The sequence below is a fragment of the Rosa rugosa genome, chromosome 1 (assembly GCF_958449725.1).
Source record: "Rosa rugosa chromosome 1, drRosRugo1.1, whole genome shotgun sequence".
NCBI classification, from domain to species: Eukaryota; Viridiplantae; Streptophyta; class Magnoliopsida; order Rosales; family Rosaceae; genus Rosa; species Rosa rugosa.
In genome coordinates this window covers 57,803,536-57,823,011 of record NC_084820.1, presented here as the reverse complement: position 1 = coordinate 57,823,011, position 19,476 = coordinate 57,803,536, and the positions used below count along the sequence as shown (strand labels likewise).

At 40.0% G+C, this 19,476-nt stretch overlaps 2 pseudogenes; one reads left to right on the top strand and one right to left on the bottom strand.

Annotated features, from left to right (window-relative positions):
- Positions 1 to 307: 307 nt before the first annotated feature.
- LOC133742792 (wall-associated receptor kinase-like 1) lies at positions 308 to 3,001 on the top strand (annotated as a pseudogene).
- A 487-nt stretch (positions 3,002 to 3,488) lies between these two features.
- On the bottom strand, positions 3,489 to 14,923 carry LOC133725658 (V-type proton ATPase subunit D-like; annotated as a pseudogene).
- Positions 14,924 to 19,476: the final 4,553 nt, after the last annotated feature.

The following is a 19,476-nucleotide window of genomic DNA, read 5'->3' as shown; positions in this document are numbered from 1 at the left end:
TCGATAAAAGTAAAATAAATTAGAGATTAAGAATAGGGAGAAAATGAAAGATTTAGAATAGAGAGATATATATGAGGAAGTAGAAAGAATATGTGAAAAAGAATGTTGAAGTCATATGTATTTATAATGTAAAAGTTTTTTTTTTTTTTTTAAATTACCCAGCGCCTAGCTGATGTCAGCAACTAACCGTTGCTGACGTCATGCTTTTGTCAGCCTCCACTACCAGACGTGGGCCAGCAACTAATTTGCCCATTAACTCCGAGCTTCCTTGTATAAATAGGTAGGGAATAGGAGGAAGATCGAAGATATCAAGGAGCAATTGAGGAGAAGCAAAATGGAGGTCCAGTTGCTCCTACTTGATATTACTCTCATGACCTTGTGGTCTTTGAGCTGTAGTGCAATACTTGGCTTATCATCATCACCACCCTCATTAGCAAAGCCTAAATGTCAACACCATTGTGGAGACGTAAAAATCCCATATCCTTTTGGAATTGGACCGAATTGTCACCTGCACACCCTCACAGATGACCGGCTCATGAGGTTCCAAATATTGTGTGACAGCTCGACCAACCCTCCCAAACCTTTTTTGAACCTTACCGACAGTCGGCCGGAGGTTCTGGAGATATCTCTTGCGGGCACACTAAAAATAAAAAATCCTATCACCTTCTCCGATTGCCCTAACAAGTCAGACCACCGCCAGACACCCGACCTGACTTCAACTCCTTTTTGGTTCTCCGATAGGAACATGTTCACTGCAGTGAGTTGCGGGAGGCTTGCATCTCTGACGTACTTTGGAGGGACAGCAATGGCTGTCTGTTTGTCTATTTGCGAAGGCTACAGTAGCATATTAGTAAATAATAGCTGCCGTGGTATCAACTGTTGTCAGACACCCCTTCCTTCTGACATTGGTGCAAACTTCACTACTAGTTTTGGACACTTGATAATAAATGATACCGGTCAAGGAATTTTAAAGGGTACCAGTGGAGGAACTTGTAAATATGCATTCCTCGTAGACCCAGAGTGGTTTATGTCAAATTCAACAAATACTTCTGCCATTGCTGAGATGGACGACGTCCCCATAGTGCTAAATTGGAGGATTCTTGGAGGAATAGATAATTCTACCGAGGATAACGTGAACAGGAATTGCGAATCTGATGATGGTCCATGTTCCTGCTTAGAGGGTTATCAAGGAAACCCCTATCTTCGTGGTGGATGTCAAGGTAAGCTTCTACAACCCTTATTTGTGGATACACTAAATAATTTCATTTTTCAACATTGTCGATATAGCTATAATTTCCAGCTTTCAATTTGGTAACTTATCATCATCAATTCAATTTTAGATATCAATGAATGCGATCCAAATCGCCCTAATATATGTGGTTCCGGCAAGATTTGTTCCAATTTGAATGGGACCTTTGAATGCTACACCCTACCGTTCCCACAACCTCGGCCATTGCAGCCGATTAAACTGGGCATTATAGGTATGCCTCTACATTCTCTAAATCCTAAATTCGTACCCCTTTGATTACTAACAGGTCTATGTTTAGGGAAAGGAAAAAAAGGTTATATGAAACAAATATTTGTTAGCTTCTTGATCAAGTTACTACATTATTCTAATTTTATTGAGCAATTCAGTTCTCTGCAGTGTCTTTGGACTGTTGTTTCATATCATTGGCGCATGGTGGTTGCACAAAGTCATAAAGAAAAGGAAAAACATTAAGCTCAAGCAAAAGTTTTTTAGACTGAATGGTGGTTTGTTGTTGGAGCAACAGTTATCTTCTGGCGAAGTCAATGTTGAGAAGATTAAGCTGTTCAATGCAAAGGAGTTAGAGATAGCCACAGACCGGTTTAATGTAAACAGAATTCTCGGGCAAGGAGGCCAAGGTACTGTTTATAAAGGAATGTTGACAGATGGAAAAATTGTTGCTGTCAAGAAGTCAAAAGTAGTAGATGGAAGAGAAGTGAGTCAATTCATTAATGAGATTGTCATTCTTTCACAAATTAACCACAGGAATGTGGTTAAACTCTTGGGATGTTGTTTAGAGAGCGAAGTGCCCCTATTGGTCTATGAATTTTTACCCAACGGAACCCTTTCTCAATACATTCACAGCCGTGATGAGGATTTTCCTTTAACTTGGGAAATGCGATTACGAGCTGGTACTGAAGTTGCTGGAGCCCTTTCCTACTTACATTCATCTGCTTCAATGCCCATTTACCATCGAGACATTAAGTCTTCAAACATACTCTTGGATGATAAATATAGAGCAAAAGTTGCAGACTTTGGGACATCAAGAACTGTTTCCATTGACCAAACACATCTTAGCATGACACATGTAGACGGAACATTTGGTTATTTGGACCCTGAGTACTTCCAGTCTAGCCAATTTACAGACAAGAGCGACGTTTATAGCTTCGGAGTAGTCCTTGCCGAACTCTTGACGGGACAAAAACCAGTTTCTGTAACAAGATCGCAGGAAGGGAAACAAGATGGGAGAAGCCTAGCAACACATTTTATTGTGTCCATGGAGGAGAGTTGTTTGTTTGATATTCTTGATGCTGAAGTTATGAAGGGAGGTAAGAAAGAAGAGATAGTGGCGGTTGCTAATCTTGCAAAACGTTGCTTGAATATGAAAGGAAAGAAGCGTCCAACTATGAAAGATATAGCAGTTGAGTTGGAGGGAATTCTAATGTCAAGTAAATCTTCTGATGTCGAACACATTGCAGAGGTTGGAAATAGCCGAGGTTTGGGATGTTTCTACATCAACAGGCTCTCATATGGACACCGGTTCTTAATTAGATGTACAAACACTACTGTCTTTCAAGTCTCGCTGAAAATTGTATGTGAAATTCCGTCGTCTGTTTTTGGAACAATTAGTGTTTTTGTAAAATTGTTTGTGATATTCCGTTGTCTGTTTTTGGAACAATTAGTGTTTCTGTAAACTATCACCTTATATGCGTGTAAATTGTGATGCAGTTCACTTCATAGCTACTAATTGTTAAATTGTTCAGTCTCTGTATGGTTCTAGTCCAATTAATTCATGTAGAGCCGGTTAAGTAAGTATACGACTCGAGCTAGCTGGTGGTTGCATGACGCACAAATTAAGGAATCTTCAATCACCTGAGTAATGAAAACCAGGATAGAAAAGGGATCGACAGAAAAAAAAAATTAAAAAAATTGAATAAAGAAATTGAGCACAATTTAATGCATGGTAACCGAAGCAAAAAGGAAACAAGGCTTGGCTCAACAATGGAAGCGTCATTTCCTGTCATGCTCTCCACAAGTATACAAAACCAATTTGTTGTTCGTTTTTGATTTTGAATAATCTATACAATGTACCTAGACCTTCCTCCACATTCTATAGAAACCCATTTCTACCTAAAATGTATAAGCAACTTCATATGCAAAGCAGACACGTCATTGCAACATCGCGAAGTGAATCAGACAGCAATGTTGTCGTAATATATATAAATAAACCAAAGACCTTCCAGGCAACAAAATCAAAACCTCGCATTGATGAAGTTTACTGACAAATAATACAAAATAAATAGAAACATACATTAGGGAGATGGAGCTTTTATTCAGTACATAAAAGACTGTCCAGCTAAATAATAATAGAAATTTACCTCTTAACAACAAGAAGCACAGCCAGAATCACACATTCTAAGAACCAACATATAAAGCTAGCATCCTGATTTAGAAAATGATATCCTCGTCCTTTCCCATACCTCCAGACAACAAATTTTGAGCTGAATTTAGTGAAATACCCTTCTTTAATTAAAGAAATAACTTCTGCAGCCTGGTCATCCGAGAAGTTCTTAGCAGCTGCCATCTGTCTCTCAATTTCCCTCTTCTTAAATCCCTGTATCTTCTTTAACCTGAAGAAGTCTTCCCTTTCCAGCTCATCCAACTCCCCCTTGATATAAGTTATTGTATTCTCCAACCTAGTCTTCACCACATTCTCCAGAGCATTGACCCTGCGATTTGTGCTCTTGATTGCTTCATCAAGAAGGGTTAAAAATGATGTTTGAACTTTGAAGTGAAGCAAGCTCCACGAGAACCTCAATTGCTTTCACATAAGCAGCCTTGCACAGTTGAACCTGTTGTCCACCTCTGGCCAATCCAGTGAGGTCGTTCTTGGTCTCACCTTCAGTAAAGTGTTCAAATTTTGGGAGCTTTACACCAGCAACATTCTCTTGCTTTGATCGAACTTTAAGAGAGGCAGTGTTGACATTCTCAAGAACAATGTGTTTGATGTTCTCACCAGCAACATACTTGGCTTCAGTAAGGGCGAAGGAGGAGGTTTTCATAATATCTCCCATTGATTCTTTGGTTGACACAATCTTTTTAAGAATGGCACGAAACTGAACAGTTAGAGCATCACTCTTCTTCTTGAGGAGAGCATGGCCTCTCGTCGCACCAACAAGACGAGCTTTCATAATTCCAAGCATTGTAACAGTAGGAACCACATTCAAACGCTGGCTTTGCCCAGACATGTTTTCAAAGATCTAAATAAGAATGAATGTAATCCGGATTAGTTAAAAGAACAAAAATTCAATTAGCCATAACCAAATGTAAGGAAACAGAAGAAAAATATAATCAATATTTGTATAGCTCAGAGGGCTCCAAACACAAATCTCTTTACTTTCTAATCCAGTTTGACGAACTTACCATAATTAATTAATGAAGTAAAACTTCTGAAAAACATGAAGCCCTTTGGACATTCTTCTTTAAAGATATGCAACATATCCAACCCATAACAACCTTAAAATCCTACACACTTTGTTGCCTATAGACCATCCTTAAATCCCATCTCATATACAACATATACAAGCACCAATAATAACTCGTTTTCTTCCACCAGTAAGATGGGCTATTTAACGAAAATCGCAACATGCCACAGCCTCTGTATGATGGAAGTAAACAAGAGAATTCCAAGAACAGAAAGCTCTCTAAACTCGAAATAAACATATACCCAACAATGCAAATAACCTTTTATCTCAAGATCAGGGTCAGGCTCATCCCCACAAAGTTTCCTTCGATTCCTCATTAACTATAACACATTTACGGAATGAGTTTTTCTATTGGAACCTCCAAATTTACTCACTTGACCTCTATGCTTTTTACACCTCTTATCAAATTTTCAAATTTTCAAATAGGAGTTTTTTTGATGATTATATTAGCTAGGAGTTGCTTCTTTATATAGACGTCCGTTCTCCATGCTCTTTAGTTCGGATTCAAATTTACTCACTAAACCTCACTAAACTTCCTCAAATAACCTCACTCATATAATTTGCAAACAAATTATTATCTTTAAAATATAAAATTTAGTCATTTCAATGATTTAATCACTCTATAAATCTTAACTAAATATACATTTCTTAATCAAACTTGAGTTTCAAAAATTAATGTCTAATCAATAAGAAAATGCCATGAACTATTATGTTTTTTTATTTTTATTTTTATTTTTCTATTTTAGCGTGCAAAAAAAAAATGAAGAAATCATTTGTTTTTATTCTAAAAAAAAAAAAATCATTCGTTTTTTAATTTTTTTTTCTGTATTTTTTGTACCACATGATTAATTATTTAAATATTTTTAGTTTTTTTTTTTTTTTTTTGCAAATATAATGGATTGACTTAGATTTAGGTCATAAATCATAAGAGAATTTATTTTGTTTTCCCTCACCGATATGCGTTCAACATATATATCATACATTTTTATGTCACATGATCTTAATCATATTTTTAATTCTTATTAAATATATATGTGTTCAAGGAAAACCTAATTTGTGTTTAGCCCAAACTCTAGGTTACTTGACCTAGTGGTAATAGGATTTAATTAGAAGGATCTAGAATCCTAATCAATGTAGAATTACTTTCCTTGTATGATTGAGATTCTATGCATTGTAATCCTCTATATAAAGAGGCTCCTATTATCAATGAAAATACACAGCAAATTCCTCCCAAATTCAGTTTCTCTACAACACGTTATCAGCACGAGCCCTAACCCTGAAATCCTAAATTCGTAGCCTTCAAATCCAAGAAACCTCAGCCGCCCAACTTGAAGATCTCAACTCCAGGAGTCCAGAACCGGCGGCCCCATCCCCAGAACCGGCCGGAATACCGCCGAACTGGCCACCGGAAGTAACGGAAGTCTCTCTGCCCGGTTCAAGGCCTTTCTCCCATCCTCCTGCAGCTATACTCTACCAGAAGCTGCAATCTGACCCCTGATTACCGGAACCGTAAATTTTTTCCCCGGAACCGGTCAAAACGCCCTCAAACCGGTAACCAGAATTTGTTCCGTCTTAAACCGCCGGCTGCCCTTCCAGATCATCTAGTCCTTCAGTCAACCCAGCGCAGCCCAGCCCAGAAGAGGACCAGTCTCGGCCCAGAAGCAAAGGAGCTGTCCGGCCCAGTAGCAGAAGGAGCAAGCTCGGCCCAGTAACGAAGCCCACTGACGTCAGCCTGCCACGTCAGCGCCCACGCAAGCGTCCAGTCAGCAGCCCACGTCAGCGTCAGAGTGCCACGTCAGCAACCGACCGCCACGTCAGCACCCCCAGGTCAACCCTCTGGTCAACGACCAGTCAACGCCGGTCAACCATTTTCCGGCGACTTTTCCGGCCGACTTCCGGTGACTTTTTCCGGCCAAATTTCCGGCGACTTATTTCGAGGTATTTTTTACTAAACGTTCCCGTTTTTTTTTAGAGTTAATTCAATTTCTCTTCTTTTCTCGGGGACTTTCAACCTCCCTTCTTCTACCCCCCTTTCTTCTTCATAGGGGAGACCAAAAGCCGAACTGTGGGGGTTCATGCTCATTCCAAGCTTGGAGCTTGTAGAGTCCTCCAAACTTAGAGTTTGTTGAGAAGAAAAACGATCGACCACATACATCCATTGTTTCGATCTAATCCAAAATCCCTCTTGGAATCGGATTTTCTTGGAAGCGACTATGCTCAGAAAATCCCTAATTTCTTGGAAGCGACTACGCTCGGAAATTCCTAATTTCTTGGAAGCGACTACGCTCAGGAATTTTATATGTTTTCGTGGTAGCCTTTCACGCTCCGAAACTAACCCTAATTTCTTGTTCTCTTTCAGGATGAGTAACCTGAACAAATTGGACTTTACTCCATTGGGAACAACTGGCTCTGAATATCACAGGTGGGTTCGTGATGTCCGCCAGCATCTCAAGGCCGATGGAATCCTGGATACGATTCTCGAGCCTAGCCAGGACGTGCTAACTGTTGAGCAAGCTCAAGCTTTGGAAGCAAAATAGAGCAGCCTTAGAGGCAAATAAGGCGAAAGCCATCATCCTAATGACTCGTCATATGGATGATTCGCTCCAGTACGAGTGTATGAATGAAGAAGACCCCAGAAAGCTGTGGGCCTCACTCGAAGAAAGATTTGGCAACGTCCGTGACTCCCTGCTTCCTGACCTAGAAGTGAGATGACATAGCCTCCTCTTCTGTGAACTCGGAAGCACTTCGCATTAAATCCTTAATGGAATTCTGTGGTAAAGAGATCACAAATGCGATGTTGATTGAGAAGACTCTCTCTACTTTCCCCGTCTCTGCATTGATGGTTGCTAAGAACTATCGAATCGATGTTAATGCAAGACGAATCACAAGGTTTCATGAGCTCATTGGAGCTATGAATGTCGCTGAAAAGCATGACAACATCCTTGTGAAGAACTATAATTCGAGATCCGTGGGAACAGAGCATATTCCGGAATCCAATTATAGTCGCGCCCTAAAGAGAGGGCGCCAAGAGCGAAACCCTAATATTAGGGATACTTCTGGACGTTCTGGTCCATATAATCGCTCTACTTGGGAAGGTAACCGCCAAAATAGGCGAACACGAAACAGAAGAGGTAAACGTGGAAAGAGAGAGGGAGGCAACGCCTCTGGCCTTGTTGGTGGCGCCACCAACACTAACAGCCATCTAAATGACGCTTTCAAAGCGCCTCAATCAATGGAGTTTGAGCAAAGAGATGTATGTTCTCAATGTGGAGTGTCTGATCATTGGGCACACATTTGTAGAGCTCGTGAAGAAACTGTCACCGCCTACAAAACATATTGTGAAGCACGAGAAGCTCACTATGTAGAACAAGAAGATCAAGAAGATGATCTAGAGTGAAGGGTTGAAGACTACGAATCTGGCTGGGATCAATAGATCGCCAATTCTGTTTAAGTCTTTATTTTCCAAGAGATGTAGGCAATTGCCGTATTATTTTTGTAGTAGATGCCTATGGTTTAGTCTTTCTTCAAAGTAGGCGTACTCAATGTACATGTGATGTCTAGGAAGGTTTTGAGATAAGTGGTAATTAAGCGAGCTTTGCTCCACCGACATCTCTCTACTCACCTGGTCACATTTGCGTTGGAATTACCGAAAAAAGTTAGACGACTACCATTGTTTTGCATTAGCTAGCATTTGGATTAGATTCTCCTAATGGTTAAGAGACAATGATGTACTCCGTTGGCTTATGAATAAAATTTCGAGTTCTCTTCATTATGACTCCATTTTGATTCATGAGCATGTTATTTTGTGACTACGATGGCTGGGCCATCAGTATTAATTCAAGGACATGGAATAGCCCAAGTTCCCCTTGCCAAATGGCACCTTGATTAATGTCACAGAAACTCTCTACGCTCCTAGGGCATCTCGCACCTATGGATAGCCAACGGATTCCATGCGAAAACGCTTGTAGAGAACAGAAATGAGTTCCTTTGCAATGCCTCTAATGATTGCGAACAAATGCGCATCTTAGAAAAGTTTATGTGTCTCTCTAGTGGACTCTATGTCACTATTCGAGCTATTAAATCCAATAAAGTTATGAGAGAAGATCTCTTGGATTTAGACACATATTGGCTTTGTCTCGACAGGATAAGTCACTCTGGTCATGATATGGTGATCCGTCTAATAAAGACTTCACATGGACACCCTCGAGCGAAATGAAGCAAGAATCAAAAATTGGTTCCTGGACTTAGCAAGACCGCAACAATTGCAGCATCTGGCGCTGCAGCTGTCTTGGGGCGCCATATGGCCGCCCAAGTCCCTTGTGACAACGCCATATATGGCACTACCCATGGCCATGACGCCATGGATGTCAATCCCCATGGTTATAACGCCATGGATGCCACTTCCCATGGTCTTGACACCATGATGGGTGATGTAGTCACAAACTTCGCTTCAAAATGCGTTTCTAACGCTCAGGCCCAACCAAAACCCTCATTGGTTTCTTCTAAGGCCTCTCGCTCATTTTACAAAGCCATTTCCTTAGGAAAATTAGGGCTGAGACCGTCCTATGCAAAGGATATGAAAATACTCATTATGTTCTTACATAGAATCCGTAGGGATTCTGTGGACTGATTCCACCAACTTGCGGACGTTTAAATATCTCATGATGTTGGTTGATATGCCAACACGCTGGTCCCGTGTTGTGCCATGCATTGTCCACCTGTAATGCTACTTATGCTACACTCCTAGCAAATATCATATGACAACGGGCTCACTCCCCAGATCATCCTATTCCGTCACTTGGACTTGACGATGCTAGAGAGTTTACATCGAAGACTTTCGATGGATATTGCCATGGGACTGATGTTGGATATCATATTCTCATGTACAAACCTAAATGGTCTCGCGGAAACGACTACGATGGTAGTCAGGACATTGGAAATGCGCCCCAATCTCCTTATCCGCTTGGGGTGATGCAATATCGCATGCAGCAATGCTAATTCGTCTACGACCCACCGCCACTCAATCTACCTCTGCGTTACAGCTAGTGACTGGGTACAATTATCGTACTTACGCATATTTGAGTGTGCCATTTATGTGCCAATTGCGCCGCCACAGCGCTTTATAATGGGTCCTTACAGACGAATGCGCAACTCAGTTGGATTTGAGACTCCAACAATCGTCCACCACTTAATGCCCTTGCATGGCGATCTCCTTACCGCTAGATTTGCGGATGTCACTTTGATGAGACAGTCTACCCGTCGTTAGGGGGAGATAAGAACACAGATGTTCAGCAGGAACGACATGAATTGTCGTGGCCTGTCCCCACTATGTCTCATCTCGATCCCTACTAAAGTGACGAGATCACACAAATATGCTGCAAACATGCCTGCAATGATGGACGTCCCAACGAGAGGACGTAGCGCCACCCTACACAGAGATAGGCATGGCGCCAACGCCATAGAGAGTGGCACTCTGGTGTTACAGGCCATGGCCCCAACTAGGATGCATGGGAGGCCCGTGGATTCGAAGGATACTTTGGCACATTCCAATCCTTTGATCATCGACACTCATAATCCGTCTCATGAGAATCTTCCGGGTTATGGTTATTGTTGGGGGACGCCTCAACGTCAGAACCTATTCCTGAGAATATAGAGCTCTATGAAACTTACACTAGTGTACATGAGATGTGGGATAGAAACTCCATCATAATTGATGATGTTGTTGCGCATTTCGTTGCGCATGAGTTTGTTGAGTCTGATGATATCGAACCACGCTCCGTTGATGAATGAATGCCAACGTAGAGAGATTTGGCCTAAATGGAAATATGCGATCCAGGTTAAGATGGATTCTCTAACGAAGAGGAAGGTTTTCTGAGCTAGTGATGCCAACACCTCCTGACATAAAACCTGTTGACTAATGGGTCTTCGTTAGAAAGCGTGATGAGAAAAAGAGATGGCAATCTTGCCTTATGGCGCAAGGCTTCTCACAAAACGCCCTGGAATCGACTACGATGAGACATATTCTCTCGTAATGGATGTCATTGCACTCCACTACCTTGTCAGTTTGGTAGTTTCCGAATAACTGAACATGCAGCTTACAAATGTGGTCACTACGTATCTCTATGGGGATCTAGATACGGAATATACATGAAGGTTCATGGTGAAATTCATTTACCCAAGTCAAATGGCTCTAGACCACGGAGCGCGTTTACGAAGAGGTTGAAACGCTCACTAAAGTGACTACTTGATTGGGAAGGGATATGCCCACGCGTTTCCATAATAAGTTTCAAATTCTATCGCGGTTCATGTTGGACATGATCTTCATTAGAAGCCCTTAAAGAGTTAAGGGAAACCGCTGAACACTAGAAATCCGAGTTTGAGATGAAGGATTTTGGGAGAACACGATTATGTCTCGGTTTGGAACTTGAGCATCGTGTTGATAGATGCTTAGGCATTTTGACAAGGTCAAACCTTCAAGCACCCCCATGATCGTCCGTAGTCTTGATCCTGAAAAGGATCCTCTTCGTCGAAAGGATGATGACGAAGATGTGCTAGAGGCAGAAGTGCCTTACTTAGTACAATTGGCGCATTATTGTACTTATCCCAATGCACAAGACCAGACATCTCATATGTTGTGAACTTGTTAGCTAAGGTATAGCTGTGCGCCAACGCGATGCCATTGGATTGGTGTAAAAGGTATCTTTCGGACTTGAGATGTACGATTGATATGGGCATGCTTTATCCCTACAGAGAGATGATGGATTCGGACCCATCACACACCAGGAACGCCGCCAACACCGGCATGCGTCCCCTCTCCCCATCCCAAAACGAAGTTAGCATTTTGGAAGGTTTTGCTGATGTTGGGTATCTCTCTGACCTACACAAAGGTCATTCCCAAATTGGTTAAGTGTTCACCATGGGTAAAGACTGCGATATCTTGGAGGTCTACATAATAGACCCTAGTCGCTATATCTTCGGACCATGCAGAGACTGTTGCTCTTCACGAAGAGATTCGTGAATGTATATGGATTGGATCTATAATTATGCATGTTCGAACAATTGTGGTTTGAAGTCTACCATAGATGAGCCTACGAGCATTTAGGATAATGCAGCTTGTTTTGAACAAATGAAGCAAGGCTACATCAAAGCGACAACACCAAGCTTAATCAGCAACAACAGACTCTCCTCAAGATCAAAATGAACTAGGTTCGATCTGAGGACAGTGTGGCAGACTTGCTCACTAAGTCATTGCCTAAATTCCACTTTCGAGAAACATATTGGTAGCATCGTTTACAGAAGTTTTCCAAACTCCCATGACCGTAGTCATCAGGGGGAGATGCAGACATCAGGGGGAGATGTCTACATGTATGGTCTCGAAACGTGAAGGGTGTGTTGTGCTCTTTTTCCCCTTCGACCGAGGTTATTTTTGTCCCACTGGGTTTTTGTTACTCGGCAAGGTTTTTAACGAGGCAACGAGAGAAGCACCGCGTTTGGGCAACACAAGGGGGAGTGTTCAAGGAAAACCTAATTTGTGTTTAGCCCAAACTCTAGGTTACTTGACCTAGTGGTAATAGGATTTAATTAGAAGGATCTAGAATCCTAATCAATGTAGAATTACTTTCCTTGTATGATTGAGATTCTATGCATTGTAATCCTCTATATAAAGAGGCTCCTATTATCAATGAGTATACACAGCAAATTCCTCCCAAATTCAGTTTCTCTACAACAATATGAATGTTTTAATGAGTATGTAGTGAAATTGGAAAATGAAAATAAATAAGGAAAATAATAAGGAATAAAATCTAATATTATTGAATTGGAAAGTTTACATAAAATAAATATAATATTTTTTTGGTATAATTATTGTCCTTAATAATAATTTTATAGTAGGTTATATATGTCATTTAATAATTCATAATAGAGTGAGGTCAAGTGAGCAGATTTGGAACTATCGAAAAAAACCCTAATGCGACTCTAGCCGCTCCCAAACCCTATTCTTCCTCCTGAAGGCGGTACACCTGACGGCCTCTGTTTACTGCACAATGACGTCCATTGACGAAGTTACTGCAAGCTTCGCGGCCTCTCTCGCCTTAGCGGGCTCTGATGTCGTTGACATCTCGCACTTGAACGGCTCGGACAGGCGTTCCAACTCTCAGGCTTTCCTTCTAGCCAAACCAATGACAAAGAAACAGTTTGGCACTCAGGATCTGCAGCGTCACTTCCGACGCATCTGGATCATTGATGGAGCCTTCAAGGTTCACGACAGTACTCAAGGCCGCTTTGTTTTTTCCTTTGATCTGAAACGTGATCGAAATAAGGTTTTACGGGGAGGGCCGTGGTATTTTAACAAAGCTCCGGTTCTGCTACAGCATTATGATGGCATGGAGGATCCTCTCGTCATCCCCATGAATCTGCTCTTTTTTTGGGTCAAAATCACAGGTATCCCTCCAGCCCTAGAAGAGAAAACGATTATCATGAATGTTGCTTCTGTTGCGGGTAAGTATTTGGATTTTGATCAAAGACTGTATAACAATAAGAATCAAATTAGGGTTCATGTAGCTCATGCTCTTTCCCATCCTTTCTTCTTGAAACGGACTCTCAAGATCATCCCTGGAGTGGTGAAAGAGATTACCTTTTTTTATGAAAATTTGCATGGAATATGCAAAGATTGCCAACTCCTGTGTCATGAACAGGACGTTTGCCCTTCTGTTGATGCCCAAGCTATGCATAACACCACTACCCGATCGGAGACATCAGGGAAGTCGCTCACATCCCATTTTCCAGGTTTGTCTGATCTTCGTTTCCAGAATGGATCGTTCCGCTTTCAAGGCCTGCAAACACCGCTACTGCCTCCAGTAGTGCGTAACCTATTTGGCACTTCTGCTATAAACAAGCATCGCAAGCCTATTGTTGTGCGTAGTGAAAACCTAAAGCCTGCTGCGAAAGGAAATGCCCTAGCCCTAGTTCCTGTGGACGTGGAACCATCCACTGTGAAAAGAAATAGGCCTGCATCACCATATACGTCCCCAAAGAAACTGAAATTTCTGTTTCATGATGGTGAGACTGCTGCTCGCTCCGCTATGCTGCCTAAGAAACTGAAAGTTCCAGAATTCCACACCAAATTCTCTGCTAAATCACTGGGTCTCATTGCAGCCCCGGGGGGTGTCTTAGTTCCTAAGGAAGGATCACTCCCTAAGGAGTCTCTGCAGCTCGTCAAAGTGGAATCAAAGAAGAAAAGAGGCCGGCCTTTGGGCTCGAAAAACAAGAACTCTTCAAAGGGTAAGAAGATTGCAACTGACGAGGTGCTTAGCATGCTTTGTCCTGGAAAACCTCCTAGCCCTAGTGTTAAGGGCAAGGAAAAGATTTAGTTTTTTTCTTTTGAACTAAGCCTATTTACTTGTCATTGTAACATAGTTTCTAGGCTTTTTAATAAGTGAGCATGGGTACCGTCAAATGATCGGACCTAATCTATGTATCGCTGTGGTTTTTCACCACAAACTCTTTATCTACCCAGAGATGGTAGAGGGAGGATATGTAATGGTTCTTTCTGGCCTGAGTATTAATATATCGACATGATATTCTTCAAAAAAAAAAAAAAAAAGTGAGCAGATTTGGAGGTCTCAATAGAAACTCTCTTACGGAACCTTACAAAATCTCAAAAATCCAATTCCAAACTACAAAAATATGATCACCACCAGAACCAGCATTTAGAACATGATCATTTTTAGTCGATGGAATCAACTATGTTTCACTGCATAGCATTTGCAGAAAATTACAAGAACCATCGACAACACTAAGCACTTAACCTAATCTGTAATCAACTGTGCCCAATACACAGAGCTCTGTGTGACGGTAAAAAACTGAGATCGGGTTCAAATTTTGTTTCTTATCGAATCCCGAATTCTCGTTTTCACTCGGTTCCGTACTTGTCTCAGCAAACAACACACAATTACAAATGAAGCGTCTTTCGGAGAAAACAGATTTAGGGAAACGAAATTGTTGATCCAAACCAGAGTAAAAATAAAAAAACAAGAGCAAGAAAACGCGAATAAGAATACAGATCAGAAATTGAACCTGGTGTGATCGGCTTCACTGATAGTAAGGGGAGGAGGAGGACTCTCCGGCCCGGAAAATTCGCCGGCGGTGAGTGAGTCAGAGAGAGTAAGTGGTACCTTGGGGATGTAGGCCAAACGGATTTCGATTTTTCTGAGCAAATCTTGCCACATTGTACAAAAGACCAGTTTGATGCATATCGAGAAGAGTACGAAAGTAAGTGGTTCAGTGTTGTTTTTTTTTTTTTCTTGAAATCGTTTTGCCATGCTCTAGCAATTGTTCTGAGGGATTTGAGTCCAGTAACCGATGAGTTGTGGAAGAAATTCTATGAGAAGGAGTTTGGTATTGAGAGGACTACTCTGGTGATCGAAAGGATGAGGAAAAAGAAAGTCAACTTCAGATGGTTGCAATTGTATCAGGTGGGTTTTTCTTCATTTTGGCCAGCCAAATTTGTTTCTTTTAGTTTTCCTAAAACAATGCTAAGTTGTAGATCCATTCAATGATTCTATGAGAAATTTGTATAATTATCTAACTGGGTGGTTACTTTCAGGCCAAATTGAGGGAAGTGGATGAGGCTGAAAATGAAGCGGCTGACCGGTCGAAGAATTCATATAAAAAAAAAAAGATGCACGTATGTTTCCCTCATCATATTCTAGCAAAGCAAGGATCATTATGTTAATTTGTTGAACTACTTGCTCTCTAGCTTTGTGGTTAAGCCTTGCATAATTTACAATTTTTAGACCCTCTTTTTTTTTTTTTAGTTGAAAATGTCAACTATTATGCAATTTAGCAAGCAGTACAATAATGACTTGCCCAGAGGGCCGTCAAAAAGAGTCATTATAGAGCACACTATACTAGCACACCCCTCACACAAACATGCTACTCAGCACACTCCTAACACACCCACCTTTTTTTGTTAAGCACAAAAACAAGAAGCTAGGTAACCCCAAGAATAAATAAAATTAACCAAAAAGCAACCCATCTCTTGTCGATCTTCCTTACTCAAAAAAAGAAAAATGACTTAGTTTGGCATTGCTGTGCTGTGAGCAGAAGTGTTTTTGGTTCTGCTGTGGCCAGAATTGCTTTTGGTATTGTTGTGAGGAGAAGTAGTTAAGTGTTTGGTAAATTATTTTTCAAAAGTGCTGTGAGAATAAAAAATAATTAATATTCATTTTTAAAGATAATGAACGTATTTAAAAGATAATGACCATAACTTTTTTGAGATTGTGATAATCAACATAATGAAACATTCTTTTCATCTTTATCTCTTTATGGTCGAGATCCATACCCAGGAGTCCAAGACCATTCTATTTTCTAATCACTCCCCAGCAACCATTTCAATTCATGAGTTACCAAGTGCAGATAACTATTGAAATTGCATGGTGCAAAATCGCGAAACCTTTACCCACTCAATTTGCTGGGAAGAAATGGGATGAATTTGCAGATTGTTCAAAAAGGGAGAGAGAGGGGCAGAAGAAGATGCACGATCAATTAAATTGCAGACCTCGGGGAGGCGAGGAGGAGGGAGGAGAAGAAGAGAGAGGTGAAGCTTTCGGCGGTGGCTAGGAAGACCCTCTCGATGACTTCGAGAGCTCTGAAAGTCTGAATGGTCTGGTTCAATAGGGGTTTTGAGTCGAATCGGTGAGGATTGGCTTTGAGATTGGGGTGTCGGAGCTCACCGGATATGGCGTTTCAACTTGTCCTCCTCCGTCTTCTTCCCGCGGTTTCTGTGGGTTTGTGTCCAAATTACTCAATCTTCAGTGATTTTGCAGTCTCTGTGGATTTATGTCAAATTCTTGTTTTTCACCTTCTGTCTGCAGAAGCCATTTTGAAAAACTACAAATTGTAGCTTCTGAAAACCTGCTGTTGGGAGAAGCTAGAGTGACCAAAAGCAGCTTTTTAAGATTTTACCAAACACCTAGGCTTAGACCCAAAAGTGCTTTTGGTTCTATAAGCACCCTAGGAAGCAATATCAAATTGGGCCTTAGCCTCCTTTGGTAAAAAAGAAGACAGGCCCAAGACTACACTACTAGAATTTTCCTCATATACATCGGCCAGAAACCGATGTAAAAAAAAATTTGTACACATGTGTTAGTGGGTGATGTAAAAGATCGGAAAAAAATAGACATCGGTTTTTAACCGATGTCCCATATAATAATAAACATCGGATTATGTTCCAGAATCGATGTTAAACTGCTATTATGATAACAAATTGGTGTTTTTAGATATTGTTAAACCTTCATATTTTTGCATTTAATGCTTAACGAAATATAGGTCCAACAGCACTAGTATTCATTTTAACATCGTTACTCATTCTAGAAACGATGTGTTATATTCTCTTACACATCGGTGTTTTTGAAGTTTGCCTGCGGTTTATAAGTTTTACGGGTACTTGCCATATATCACACTATTTACGATTGAATCTACATTCTTTTGTATTACGCGACCGATGTTTATTAATCTATTAAACATCGTTTCCTTTTATGAAGCGATGTCCATTTTTCTATTAAACATCAGTTTTTGAGGTTGGCACCGATGTTCATACTTATACTAGACATCGGTTTTAATTTAATAAATCGATGTCCATTGATTTGTTTTACATCGTTTCTTACACAATGTCAATGTCCATTGTGTTGTTTTACATCGTTTCTTACTTAATAACTCAATGTCCATTGAGTTGTTTTACATCGTTTCTTATTTAATAAGTCGATGTTCATTGGGTTGTGTTACATCGTTTCTTACTTAATATTTTGTTATCCACTGGCTAATGGGACATCAATTTTTTCTTTTAGAACTTATATGACTTCATTTTTATAGTTATAAACTGATTTGTAACTATTGCTAGGAAATCTAATGAGAAACATATCGTAAGTAAATAAATTTTGATTAATATTGATGCTCAAAGTACATAACAACATCTCAAGTATTTCTATGCATAACATGTCGAAATAAAACAAAAATTTAAGTCTAAATGGTACATGATACTAGAAACATAAACGAAAGCAAGCCTCGCCATACTTATAGAGTTATATCCCATTTGTTCTTCTGTTTTCACCTGCAAATAAAATGAAATGAACAATTAGCTATAACAAGAAAAACAGAAGGAAAGAAAGGAAAGGAAAATGAAATCAATATTGAACGATGAATCAAAATAATAACAAAAATTATGCTGAGATATAATTAAGAGATTTGAAAAGCCAATATGGTGTCTCTATGCAACACTTTAACATTCTGAACAGATGATAGGCAATGATATAAATTAACTCAATCAAACTGAAATCATGAATTTAGTAACAGAAAGAAGTATTGCCTGGAAGTTGAGTTGAGAAACTGGATTGGCACCCCTCTGTCCTAATGCCACATGATCCCCGCGCATATACATTTTTGCATCTTTAGGAGAGCAAGCTGCAAGAAATGATTGTAGAAAACATAATCGCAGAGCAAAGAAAACACGAGTACTTGATGGTCCTCTCACATCACAAATGTTTTTTTCTGATTCACAAAACACCACCACCAAAGTATTTGAAAAAAATCACAAACCCCCAAAAAGTTTCCACAACAAGGATGTCCCTTTCATCATAACAAATTCATAGTTATAAGACCAACTGATATGCTATAGCTAGTGGTTCTACCGCCAAGGCGAGATCAACCTGAGCGCTAGTTAGTCAAGAACTTTATAAACATTAGAAACTCAGCTTTGAGAGTGAGTGAGTAAATGGCATGCCACCTTCCACGTGTTCTTTCTCACAAAGATACAACACAACATTTGGTACACAATGATAAACAATATGAAGTGAGAGAGAGAGAGAGAGAGAGAGAGAGAGAGAGAGAGAGAGAGAGAGAGAGAGAGAGAGAGGAAAGCTACAGAATCATTAATCTTCTTCTTCATCCTATGCATTGCCTATATACTTCATTCATATTCAGCATAAAGTATTCAGGATTCATCGGGGCACTGACTTGCTCCAGCTTGAAAAAAAAAAAAAAAAAAAAAAAACCAATTCAACCTACCATTAACTAAAACCAAGATACATCAGACCAGCCCCTTTCTTCAATTTTGTTATATTCCCCCCAATCTTTTTGAGTATACGAGTTCTTTCATATAGACCACACCAAACCAGTGAAAGAAACCTCCATTTCTAATCGTTCCTCCTCTATTGGTGGACGATGTTCCTAGCTTCGCACGGTTATCCACCCATTTAAAAATACTTTAATCTAAGATTGTTACAAAAGCTATTCAAATATCAACACATACGCAAACAATACATAATTAATCACAAATCATTCTAGAATCAAATGATCAATTGGAATACTCACAAATTGCAGCCATACTAGTAACATCAGAATTTAGAAACCAAAGTTCCCATGCTTCATGCTTTAATTATTACCCAATTCAGCCTTCACTCAATTGTTCATTTCAAGTTTAACCATTTATATGCAACTTACGTATAATTAAATACTCTCTTTCATTCACCAGAACAAAGATAACAGAAACATTTCCTAGCTAGTTTCTAATTCAAAAAGTACATTTCCAATTTCACAGAACAGACTAATATAAAGCAACAAAATTGCAGAAACCATACCTAGATGTTCACAACCCTTGCGTTTGAAATTCTCAGATGGTTCCTACAAAAAAAAAAAAAAAATTTACAAACCAAATAAAACTGATACATTTCATATAGTTGTTCAATTTTT